This window comes from Tachysurus vachellii, chromosome 4, assembly GCF_030014155.1.
Source record: "Tachysurus vachellii isolate PV-2020 chromosome 4, HZAU_Pvac_v1, whole genome shotgun sequence".
Lineage (NCBI taxonomy): Eukaryota > Metazoa > Chordata > Actinopteri > Siluriformes > Bagridae > Tachysurus > Tachysurus vachellii.
Window position 1 is genome coordinate 11,083,817 of NC_083463.1, and position 13,783 is coordinate 11,097,599.

A 13,783-nucleotide genomic window follows, 5' to 3' on the forward strand; every position below is an offset into this window, starting at 1 on the left:
CTCCAGACAGCATTTTTATTGCAAACCAACATAGTCTTAAAGCAAACATCCAAAGTCAATATGCAATATTTATCAGCAAATCAAAAAAAAAGAACATTAGAGATTGGAATAAAAATACTGACATGAAGTATATGTGTTTATATATATATATATATATATATATATATATATATATATATATATATATATATATATATATATATATATATATACACACACATACACACAAACACAAAAAAGAATTAATCCCGAAAAAACCAAATATACAAAGAGACACGCATACACACGCGTGTATGCGTGTCTCTTTGTATATTTGTTTTTTTCGGATGAATATTTTTGCTTGCCACTAACAAGTGTTATGTGATTTCAATATAAATTCATACACCATTAAATCACCATTAAATCCATTATAGAAATGGAGAGAATATGACACAGCTGTGACTTTGCCTGTTCTCTGCAATCAGTGACTGGGTGAGGAGAGCGTTATTCAGCCAAGAAGAGTGCAAGAAGTTTGAGAAGTCAGAGAAGTGCATTTCAGTCCAAAGTTTTTAGAAGTTGTAAGTAAAAATGATTCAAGCGAGGTCAATACCTCTTTAAGCAAGAGTATTTTTAAAGCAACAGTATCTTGACCTTTTCTCATGTAATACAAACGTATTCACCTTAATCGCTATACTTAACACACGTCTGTGCGTTTACATCTCTCAAGCTACGTGTGTCCTTCCACAAGCCGAAACCAAAACTGACAAAGAGGTCTAGTTAAGTATTGTTACTAAACAGTACAATCATCCAAACACAATTATATTATTATTGCCTGTGTAATTGAGATGGAACAACACTGACCAAAAGATAAAGTCAAAACAAATGAATTTTCACATTTATAAGGAACGTAAATACTGCGTACACTTACACATCTGAATCCGACAGAGCGATACAAAAAGTCTCTCTGAAAGATTACATGGTTTAATATCACTTCTATTGAACTAATTAGCTCAGAAGAAATATCTGTCTGCATGCATATGTGTTTAAAAAAAAAAAGTATGAACATGCCCTCCAGGAACCGAAATGATTCAATTTAAATGTTTCATGCTTTTTTTTTAATGCTGCAGATTATTATTTTATCTATAAAAACAGTGAGAAATGCAAATAGAGCCCTAAAATAATTACATTGTCATGGTAGATTTTACACTCGCTACATGTGAGGAAAGAGAATCAGACATTTTATTCAGTAATGATACCACAGGTAGGATACAATCAGAGCAAACCATCAAGAGTCAAAGGTGTTTTTTAAATAATATCAAATAGTGCAGTTGGGGAAAAATGTTGTAGTCTGGTCGTTTTATAATTTATTAATTTATGAATTAATTTTAATTTAAAAGTTTACAGGCATCAAACCATGGAAGATTTCCACTTTGAAAAAATCCACTAAAGTTCTTGTATTTAGGAATAAAATGTTTGAGTTTGATGATGATTATCAGTTACTTTTAAATGGCTTTTGATGGTCCACAAAAGCAGGATGTTTGCATATTTTTGAAACTTGAACCTCAAGCTATCACCACAATATATCTGTGTCAGATGTATGCAAGAGAAAGCGCTACACTGATATGCTCTAAGCCTACAGATTTTCTGTCCATTGTGCTACGTTTCATTATATTATCCGTTACACAGGTTCAGGTCTGTGGGTTTTAGTGATCAGGATGAATAAATCCAGGCGTGCATCAGCTTTATTTATATAACCATACAGATACAGCACATGCTTACGGTTTCCAAAAGAGAAACCCTACAGGAAACATTACACACCACAGAACAACCATAAACATATACTGCTGTGTTGAAGCATCTATGTCAAGTTTGTCTCCACAGTTTGGTTTTTACCCCAAGTAATCCACTGATATATGCAATGGCTCTATATGCAATTGAGACATCAGGCACACTGTTATGCAATAACTAGAATATTGAGAGCTTTTCCCAACTTCCATGTTGGGCATTTTGCTTTCTTTCACTATGGCTGTTTTTTAAAAGAAAAACTCACAACCAAGAACCTCAGCATTTAAAAGAAAGTGAGACTTAAAAGTCACTAATAGCAAACACCTTCAGTTTCCCCCCAAAACTGATTTTTGCAAACAAGTTGAGTGTGAAATTTTTCTGAGGCTTTGTTAAAAAGGCTTTTTTGACACATTAGAGCAGATTAGGAAAGCCCATGCAGGGCTCCAGGGCCTCGCTAAATCTGTACACTTTGCATTTCAAACCTGAGGGGAATCAGAAGTCGTACTTTTTCAGCATGAGGGGAAGCCCCTCCACTCCACAGCTTTTCCTCTCTCCTTTATATGCATCTCTACAACTAGTTAAAGATGGTGAACTTCCCCTCCTAACTTCACTGGGTCTGGTATGGTCACACTGAGAGTGATTGGATTTTTTGCGTGCATTTGCAATCCCTCATTATGCTTTGCTGCTGTGCCAATGACTAACAGGAAGTGAGACACAATAACTGTCTGAGTGGGTCTGCCGCAGTCGTGCACTAAAGCCCAACCAGGCATAAAGTAATGGGTCTATCTTCTGCTACACCCATTAAACCCTTCTTCTCTTCAATCTCCAGCTCTGCTTCATATCAGCATTTAAAAATAGGCTGAGATAAGGTACATTAAATATGATTTAAGATGTCTGCCTTAAAACGGACCTCCAGCTGTTTTGAACTTTTGCACATTTGCAGATAAAGAGCATTTCACGGCTGCAGAGAAATCCTTTGCTTTGACTTCATTTCTTTTTTATTCCTTTTCTTTTTCCTAAGTCATGTATAGTCCCCACCAAAATATTGTAACGGCAAGGCCCATTCTAAAGTTTATGCTGCACAATGAAGACATTTTGGTTTGAAATCAAAAGATAAACATGAGAGACAAGAGGTCCAAATTTTAGCAGTTTGTTTCCTGATATTTCTATCTAAATAGGTTAAACAACTCAGAAAATTCCAAACGCCAAAGGTATTGGAACAAAGTCTTAAAATGAAGTAAGTAACACTTAATATTTGGTAATAATAACACCCGCCTTGCTTATAATAACTGAATCAAGGTCCCCCGAAGGTCCCCCATGGTTATAGTTCAGTGGAAACTTAAGCAGCTGTCACTGTGCATTGACCCCAACCTCCAAATCTGGGATATGTGAAGAAAGAATCTCAGAAAGAATAAAAAAAAAGGCTTCTATTTTATTTAAAAAAAAATAATATTATTGGTATGAGCAGATGGCAGCAGTTCATAGGTTCAAATGAAAGGTGAAAATTGGGCATAAACATAAATAGGCCCAAGCAGAACATCAGATCATCAGGATGTAGCAGTGTGTCAGGTGTTTGTTGTGAATCTAAAAGCCATAACTCTTCCCTCCCATCAGCACATCACTGCATAGATGCTGACATTTTCTAGCTCTGTCTGCAAACAGCAAAACAAAAGTGTGAATCTGTAGCACATCAACTAATCTTCTATTGATTACCAACTTCTATGTAACACATAGAAAAAAGTCATGCATTCTGAGCCACAATGTGTTCAGGTGCATTGGACCTTTATTCACAGATGAGATTTGTCTAAATTGCGATAAACTTAATAACCCGCTCGAATCACACTCGACTCTTTTACATTCATATCACAGGTTCCTGTTCTCCGCTCTAAACGTGATTTGCCTGAGTGCTCGAAAAATAAGAGCAAATGAATCGAAACTTGAAAAGCCCAGGCCTGTCTACGAGGTAAAACACAGAGTGGGGATGAAATTGAGGGTTCGGCATTAAGGACACTTTGATGTGCTCATCCGAAGAATGGTGGTTAGCTCTGAATCTGTCGTCATATTCTCTCTCCAATAAAGAGCCTCCTTTGAATCGGATAAGCAGAGCAGTGGCGTCATGGCGAGGCTATAATTGTGACTGAAACACATATGGCTGCAATCATGACACTGTCCATCAAAGCCATTCTTTTTCCAAAGACTTTCATAAAGATGATTGGAGTGGGAGTTGTTTTCTTTTCAACGTCTAAAGTAAAGTTCAGTCTAGAACACTTTCATGTCTTCTCTCTCTTTATTCTATTTTTTTTTTTATTTTTTTATTATTATCTCTCATTCCACATATCTATGATCGCTGATAGTTTCACGGAAACCGAAGAAAGCATCAGCTGTCTATTTCAAACGGACGTGCGACTGGGGATGTGAGACATCAAAGGTGGAAAAGGAACGCAAAGCTCCGATAGACGATCAAATCAGAACGAATGCTCTCACAACACAAACCTCATCAGGTCTAAAAATCTGAAGCAGATGTAAAGTCTGAAAAGTGTCTGAAGGCAGACACTAAAATGAATGTTGTACGTAGAGAAAACTTGAATCCATATTGAACTGCTGAAAATTTAAGTTAATTGTATTTTTTTTTTTTAAATAAAATCTGTCTGAAGTGAAAAAAATAGGTGCAGGCTCACAAGCTCTAGCATATGTGCTTACACTTTCAGCAAATCTTGAAGTAATTCAGAAGCTCTGAATAAAGCACTATTTTTCAAGCCAATTAAATATTCTTTTTGTTTTATTTGTAAAGCGAATTAAACCAGAGATGTTGTGACAAAACAGCTTTGCAGATATAGATTTTCAAATATATCCCAAATGAGCTAGGATAGATCTGAAAATATATTCACAGATGCGAGAAAGAAATCCCTGAGGAACCCGACTCGAAAGGAAACCCATCCTCTTCTCAGGGACTTTTCCTTGCTACCATTGCCTCTGGATTGCTCATTAGGGATGAATATAAATTTCAATTTTAACTTCATAACTTTTATTCTGAATTAACTGTAAAATACAAATACATTTAAAGAAATAGAATTAAATTCTGGGGGGCACGGTGGCTTAGTGGTTAGCACGTTCGCCTCACACCTCCAGGGTTGGGGGTTCGATTCCCGCCTTCACCTTGTGTGTGTGGAGTTTGCATGTTCTCCCCGTGCCTCGGGGGTTTCCTCCGGGTACTCCGGTTTCCTCCCCCGGTCCAAAGACATGCATGGTAGGTTGATTGGCATCTCTGGAAAATTGTCCGTAGTGTGTGATTGCGTGAGTGAATGAGAGTGTGTGTGTGCCCTGCGATGGGTTGGCACTCCGTCCAGGGTGTATCCTGCCTTGATGCCCGACGACGCCTGAGATAGGCACAGGCTCCCCGTGACCCGAGGTAGTTCAGATAAGCGGTAGAAAATGAATGAATGAATGAATTAAATTCTGGGACAAGTGGAAAATACCTGACTGTTGATTGTAAAGTATTGTAATGAAAATTATTCAATTCTAAAAAAATGTTAAAAAAAATAATAAAAATGTTTAAGTATTGGTAATTGGTTAAACAGGACATGATGGTTTGTTTTGCTCACTGTCAGTCTGAGGCGATGCTAATATGTTATTCTCTGGCTCCATTCAGGCCAATTCACAGTAGACTCGTTTAGTTTCTGATGCCTTTTTTGACAAGTTTCTTGCAGCAGTTACGCATTTTAGAAGTGCCTCAGTCCACACCAGCTGTGTAAAACACACGCTATTGCATCATGCTGCACTGTGCTTTTTTCTTTTTATTATGTACATGAACAAGTAAAGTGTAACCTTCACAGAAATCAACTAAAATCACAGATTCTATACAGCCTGAGCTCTGAATACTACACTCAGCAGTCACTTTAATAGGAACACCTGTACACCTACTTATTTACACAGTTATCCAGTCAGACAATCATGTGGCAGCAGCACAAGGCATAGAATCATGCAGATAAAGGTCAAGAGCTTCAGGTAATGTTCACATCAAACATTAGAAGGAGGAAAAGGGTGGTCTCTGTGGCTTTAACCATGGTGTGGATGGTGGTACTAGATAGGCTGGTTAGAGTTGAGTAGCTGCAGACTGAAACACTTTGTTAATGATGAGTGAAATCACATGAGAACAACCAGACTGGTAGGAGCTTACAGGCGTCTCAGAACTCACAACATTTCAAAGAGGATGAGCTACAAGAGCAGAAGACCACACTGGGATCCAGTAGAATGCATCAAGTAGAAGTCCATACATAACAACCGTGAAAAGACTTCTACAGGATATCTTGTAAGGAAGATGCATCTACTTTAACATTTGCATAAACACCTAGACTAAAGATATTTTCCACAGTCTTTTGGAGAAGCGTTTTCTTGTTGCAAAAACCAAAAATGTAGCATTTCAGCCATATTGATTAGTGCTGTGTGTGTCGGAAAAAGGCTGAGGCTTTTTATCCAAAGTAAACCATTCCAACTGTGAAGCACGATGGTGGCAGTATCATGTTGTAGCGATGTGTTGCTGCAAAAGAGGATGGAAGATTACCTAGAAATGCTGAAGCAACAGGCTCAAGATATCAGGTAAATAAGTTAAAACCGGGTCTTCCAGCAGGACCATGATCCTAAGAATACCTCCAAAGTGGTAACAAAACAGCTTAAAGACAAAAAGTATTTGAGTGACCGTAATGAGACTCTGACCTGAATTCCATATGCCATTTGTGGACTGAATTGTAAAAGGAGACCTACAAACCTGACTGAGTTCCACCAGTTTTGTCATAAGGAATGGGGACAATTCTAGCAAAGTATTGTAAGAAGCTCGTGGAAGACCCCAAAGTATTCGAATTAAAGTGCAAGCACTTAAAAGCAATGCCACCAACTATTAACAAAATGTATTTCTCTTTCAAATTTTCAACTGCATTGTGATATAAATGTTGGATGTACACAATTAGATGAATTAGAGGAACTGCTTGCACTTCTTTTAAGATATCCCGTTACATGTTTAAGTTTATTTCTTTTTCAGATACTTCGATCCAAAGTGATTTACGAACACAAAGACGTTACAAGTTGAAAAGAGTACTACAAAGAAAAAGAACCACTACTTAATACAAGGATAGTCCATATTGTTGGCATACACACTTTAGATACATAAGTGCACATGCGTGGTTCCTGCTTTTCAAACTCCACTTCGTCATTTTAATCCTCGTCTCTTCTATCTTTAGGCCTTTGATTGGAACTTGCTTGCCGTCAATCTTTCGTGAAAGATCGATACATTTGAAAGGGATGACATTTACATTCCTTGAAGCCTAATGAACTGCTATTCTCTTACGATGAGTTAATCAGAGTTAATCAGCTTAAGAAATATTTCTCAGATCCAGTACAGAGTCTCGTTGGTTTACATGATGTGAATTTAATCCTGATGCTTATTCCTTTTGTACACAACAGGATTAGGTCTGAGAGCAGCATCCCTGCTGACTACCACCTGTTACAGGCTTTTCCTGTCTTGTAATGATGAGAGAAAATCGGAAAAAAGGTGGAAAGAAAGACTGAAAGGCTCAAAATAGAAACTGATATTGTGTTACGCACACAGACAGTGTTTGAAGAGATTGTGTATTTCTCTACTCAAACATCAGAGGTACTGAATCATGAGTCGGTGCAGCATTTAACAGACTGTTACAGTAAATGTGTTAACAGTTTTGATTCAAACCGTTTCTCAGGACAGGGGCCACCTGTAAAAATCCCAAAATGGCACACAAACCTCAAAGTGAATTCTGAAGAACTGTAGCGATGTTTACTAAAGCAAAGAGTGCACGTGTTTTGAAGACTTTTGGGACCACTAAGTAAGTTACTGAAAGGGTGAACACACTAGCAATAACCCAGAGCACTGACTAACCAGAAACGCAAGCAGACATGTAGTGACTTCAATTTCCTTCAGAAAATACAGAATACAGACAAGTGTATTCGATGGTTTTATCAGATATACTATTTGCTGGTGCTAAAAACAATTCATCAGACCTCCCTTATTTATCCATTAAGGGAAATGTACCACTGCAGGACCACCACTGGCTGGCAGTTTTGGGAAGTGGTAGCTCAGTGATCAAGGTGTTGGACAACTGATGGAAAGGTTGTGAGTTTGAATCCTGGGACCACAAAGCGGCCCTTCAGCAAACCCCTTAAAAGTCACAAATGGCATAAATTTACATGGTAGTGGACCATTCTCAACACAGCAGGCCACATATAGGTATACTGTCTGGAACTACAGCTCACCTTTACCCTGGGATATCTCTGGTAAAGTACATCAACTTCCTTGCTGCACATTTTGCACTGTTAGTACATATATTCTTACTTCCACTTATGTCGTATTATTTCTATTCATTCTATTTTTAACTTCAATTTTGTTCATTTATACACACAGTTAAAAGAAGGAGTAGACCAGGTTTTCATTTCACTGCACATTACAGTATATACTGTACTGTATATAGAAGTCTGTAAGTATGTATTTATATAGACTTTTTGTCATCTGCATGTTTTCAACCAGTTTATTCCATATTACAACAAGCATGATCATGTAAAACTACTGTAGACCCTTTCTTAGCAATTGTCATGAACATAACTTTGTTTGTCTAACCAATCAGATTTGGGAATTCAATGTATTGTATATTACAGTACAGTAGAAGGTAAGAGTATCTAATATTCTGTGTGTGGGTATGCTGACAAAATTAGCGACAGTTGTGCCTGTAAAGTCTAAAAAGAGTACAGTGAGATGAGAATGGAATTAAGAGAATTCAATCAGTGGAGATTTCCCATGGTCTACAGCTAGCCAGCCAGTCAGCCAGCGAATGGATTCCTTAATTACAATTCAGAGACAAAGCACAAATTAGAAACAGGGGACTAGTGTAAAAAAAAGAAGAGATTTCTCGAAGACTGATGTTCTTGGATTAAAGAGGATGTATGAGAATCTTCAAACAGCTTTCAAAAACTTTAGTACATACAGTAGCTTAGTGAAACCTTTAGCAGGTCCAATTGTTGAATTAGGAAAGAGAAGATTGTGGGATTGTGTGTGAGGTGAAAATTGTTTGTGGAGATTCCCAAATTAATTCCCAAATTAAGTAGCATGGGCAGTAGAACGGAACGATGACATACACCGTTTTGTAGACTTGCGGCTGGAATGCAGCAAAAAATGCAAACTATTTTAAACTCAGGAGATATACATTAGTAAAGGTCCAACCACTGTATATATTATTCCTTGTTTACAAAGGTCAAGTCAAGCAAATAATATGAGTAAATAGAGACAGCAGTTACATTTACAAAGCTTACTCATTAGTGATGTTATTAATTGACACCTGTATATTTTTTCTTTTTAACAATGCATGGGGTAATATCACTAATCAGACCAGAGAGCCTGATAGATTTGTAATTCGTTGAATCCATCAGTTGATGTTCCATAAGCTACACTCTACACATGCTACTTTTCACACATTTAGTCAGTGACAGATGATTCATGCCACATGAGATGCCATGAGATCAGTAGGTTATCAAACACAAGCTTCACACAACAACACAATTAAAAATGTAAAGTCATTAATAAATATCTGTTGGTAAATATCTCTCTCTCTCTCTCACTTTTTCCTCTTCCTCTGTCTGTCTGTCTCGCTCACTTTTTCCTTTTCTTCTTTCTGTCTCTCTCTCTTTTTCTCTCTCTTTCCTCTTCCTGTCTCTCTGTCTGTGTGTATCTCTCTGTCTTTCTGTTTTTCGCTCCCTCTCTCTCACTTTTTCTGTCTGTCTGTCTGTCTGTCTGTCTGTCTACCAAACACCAAACGGTATAATCTTATACATAATTGGTCAAAGACTCCTGATCTCAATTCTAACACAAAATATCGTGATATTTATGTCATCAAGAAAATCCCTTCTCTAGCCGCAAAAACTTTCATGCTTCCAAAAGCCCCAGAGACAGATGAGATTACATATTCACTTTTCACATTCTCCTTTGTTTGAAAGGCATAAAGCATTGGAAATGAAGCTGACAGTGTCAGAAACACAGCGAATCTGCATGAGGAAGGGGGGTAAAAAAATCAATATTTCATCTGGAATACTGTACAGCAACCACTCCCTCAGTGCAAATCAAACAGACTGGCCATTAAATGGTTTGACTTTAGATTTAGTTTTAAAGCCTCTTGGTGAGAGCAATGGTGATGAATTACATAATGGCTACAAACTGGCCTGGTAAAATGTTTCTCGGTGACGACTGAAGTGAGAGGATCTCTAATACTTGGAGAAAACTTCAATTAGTTGCTTACTTATTTGCAAATCCACGCTACATTCATTCAGTCTTGTGATACATTAATTCACTTTTATGCACCATGACAATGTGTGTGCTGTAGAAGTGTGCAGTCAGTGGTGTCTCAGCGGTAAATAAGTAAATAATCGAATAAATCTGCATATTGTTTTTTTATTTTCAAAACTGTCGCAGGGAAATTAAAGCCTAGGTTTGACTAGGAGAAGGTATGATTACTGTAGAAATGTTAAAAAAAAATGGCAAGACAATGAAATTAAATCGTATATTAAAAAAATACGCCAATGGCAATAACAGAGACGACTTTCCTGCCAAGTCAAGACATAATTTATGCTCATTTGTATGCCAGAACTTCCCTTACAATATTCTTCAACAGGAAGGACGCTATTGAAGAAAAATGATTTAAGACGTGACCTTGCCGTGACCTTGACCCGGTTTAGATCAATTCCAAAATCCAATCAGTTCAATTGCTGTCCACTCTGATAAACTCCATATATATCCAACAAATATTCAACCGCTCGTTAGACGCTAACGAGAATCTGAAACGAACGGATAGCCTCAGGGACAACCTGAAAACACAGTGCCTCAAAATCCTGGTGATGGAGGCATAAAAATATTTACAACCATATTTGTTTTGATCATCCTTTGCCCTTAAAACAGCATTGATTTTCTTATATTACACTTAATGGCTACATGATTGCATAAATGAGTGAACGAACAAACAAACAAATAAGATAAATATTCAAATATGAAATACAATTGGGGGGCACGGTGGCTTAGTGGTTAGCACATTCGCCTCACACCTCCAGGGTCGGGGTTCGATTCCCGCCTCCACCTTGTGTGTGTGGAGTTTGCATGTTCTCCCCGTGCCTCGGGGGTTTCCTCCGGGTACTCCGGTTTCCTCCCCCGGTCCAAAGACATGCATGGTAGGTTGACTGGCATCTCTGGAAAATTGTCCGTAGTGTGTGATTGTGTGAGTGAATGAGAGTGTGTGTGTGCCCTGCGATGGGTTGGCACTCCGTCCAGGGTGTATCCTGCCTTGATGCCCAATGAAGCCTGAGATAGGCACAGGCTCCCCGTGACCCGAGGTAGTTCGGATAAGCGGTAGAAGATGAATGAATGAATGAAATACAATTGTAAAAAATTACATATAAATAAAATCGAAGAATCTTGGAGAAACTAACAGAGGTTGCTTCATCACTGGCTTCTGTGTCTTCATGCAAAAGCGATCTATCATTTCAATGAGAAATTGTTGCTCGTTCGATTAATGTAAAAAAGAAAAGCTAACTCTAAAGCAAAAGACAAAAACCAAAGTTCAAACCTAGGGATGACTTTTGGACAGTATGGTAAATCTTAGCACACTGATGGCTATTTATACGCACAATTTTTATCCGCATGCCACACTTAGAACTAAAAGCAGCAGTCACTATTGTTTTACACTTTCGCACGGTTGCATCAGCCTTTGGGGGAGTGCCTTTCTCTTTCTACTCTGAAGGGTTACTGTAATTAACAACATCTGCTTACAGCCTGTACTATACACACTGCTATGTTTGAACAATGATAGTGTTCACAAAGATTATTGGCAGGTGCAAATTAAACAGAGCTCTTAGACATCTAAGAGCATCATTTCTTTTTCAGCATGTGTTGATTTATATAGAAATTACTCTTTAAAGTGGCCACGCCCAACAACATGGACATTGCCAAAATAGGTGTAATTAGCACTTCTCTAAATATAGGCTGTAAAAAGAGCAAATTATTTTCTGATTTGATTGCTGAGTGATTTAAATAAATTTAATTAGGCGTGATTTTTTTTTTTTTTTTTTTTTTTTAAACAACACAAGCATGAATTTCCGAAATTGCACTAAATCATATAAATCAGAAGACTATAACAGCTGTATTATAAGCGCTCAGGGATGGGACGGGATTGTTAAATGTTGCTTTTTATAATATGCAGTCAGAAAAGGTCCAGTTCATCTGTAAGAGTGATGTGTCTTCTCTGTGAAAGAGAAGTGAGCCTCAGGGAGACTTCAGCTCCAGCTGATCTTTTCCACTTATTCCTCTATCTCCAGGCCGTCGAGAGCCTCTTTTGTGCTCAGCTCCTTTACACTTTTCCTCAACAGTTTATGATTTTGGGGAAAACAGTAGCGGCTTACTGAATGAGAGCGTGGGTGGGCATGAAAGCCAGAGTTTGTGTGCAAGAGAGAAAAGACGAGAGAGAAAATCAAACAAAGCCAAGAAACATGGGGGTTGATGACGGCGTTATATCATCAAAACAGAAACCTGAAACCATTTACATGTCAAACAAGACTATATAAAGTCATAAAAACAAATCAAACAAAAGCCAAAACTGTCAAAAATAAATAAATAAATAACATAATTATAGTAATTTGCCAAACCTCTGCTTATGGATAGAAGAGAGTCGTCACTCATTAAGCAAAAAGAAGAAAGGAAGAAAACGGCTGTGAAATAGAGTGGTTTCATGTGTACAAAAAAAATGTTCAGAATAAAACTGGAAGCTGTTTTGGAACAAACATCATTTTTCTGAGGAATTGGGAAAACGCAAACATGTGGAGAGTAATGCTCAGAACATGAAAGATACAGATTACAACAAATATCATGAGGAAAATCTTTTCCGTTCAAGGGCATTCTGTTTGTGTATCTCATTCTTATGGACACCGATGCTACAGAATATCTGATAAAAATGGTTTTGAGAGCTTTATTTAATTTTATAGTTAATTGCTTCTGGGGAAATGATCAAAAACATAGATGAACTTCTTCAAATGAAAGAGCTGTATAAGTCCCTCACCTATCGTTGGGTCATGCTCTATAGTAGCAGCTCGGTTGAGAAAAAGCTGGTTATTCATTTTTTAAGGGAGGGATTTGTATGATTTATGTGACCAGTGCCATTTTGGGTCCCTTCACATTCAATAAAAACGTCACTTTCTTTGCTTCTCCGTTAATAAGCAAAACTCTCAATAATCTCTCTGTTATTCTCAACGCTATTGGCTGTTTATTAAGTCGGTGAAGCAGTTAAACACGATAACAGGGGATGTGGTAGCTTGTGTTTACACCGATCAAAAGGTTGAAAGCTTGAATCCGATTGCCACCACGCTGCGACAGCTGGGCCCCTGAGCAAGGCCCTTAAACCTTACTTGCATACAGATGTATAAAACAAGATAAAAATGTATGACGCTTTGGATAAGGGCATGTAAATGCTTCAAAAAATATACGTGGAAATACGAAATCAAATCACAGCTAATAGTTAGTAAACAGTCAGAGACGAGTAGTGAGACGGTCAATACACTTCAGTAGAGACAATGCAAATGAAAGTTGACTCATGTCACCTGCACTTCTTTCTGCTGCCCAGGTGGGTTTCGATCTAACAAGAATAAAGTCCAGGACATCAGTGACATGATTCCGCTTCCAGATAACTGCACCTGGATAACAGAATCTTCACAGACATTCCTAATCTCCTAATATCTCAAGAAATAGAGCTACTCAGCATCTTACTGAGTGGAAGTTACGGCAAGTCTTTTATTAATATTAGACGTCTTTTTGTCACACTAGATAAGCTGTGAGAAGACATTACTTATTATTGGTACAATTTCTTTGAGTGTCATCTATTAGCCTCTTTGCCATATTGCTGCACTGGCACACTCAATTATACACATAAACATTACATCCGAGCCTCGGTGAATAACTTAAATGAAAACA

General features: G+C 37.7%; 1 protein-coding gene across 5 annotated transcripts in view; it reads right to left on the bottom strand.

Moving 5' to 3' along the window:
• lpp (LIM domain containing preferred translocation partner in lipoma) overlaps window positions 1–13,783 on the bottom strand; it is a 198,110-nt gene that overhangs the window by 58,391 nt on the left and 125,936 nt on the right. The window lies entirely within an intron of this gene.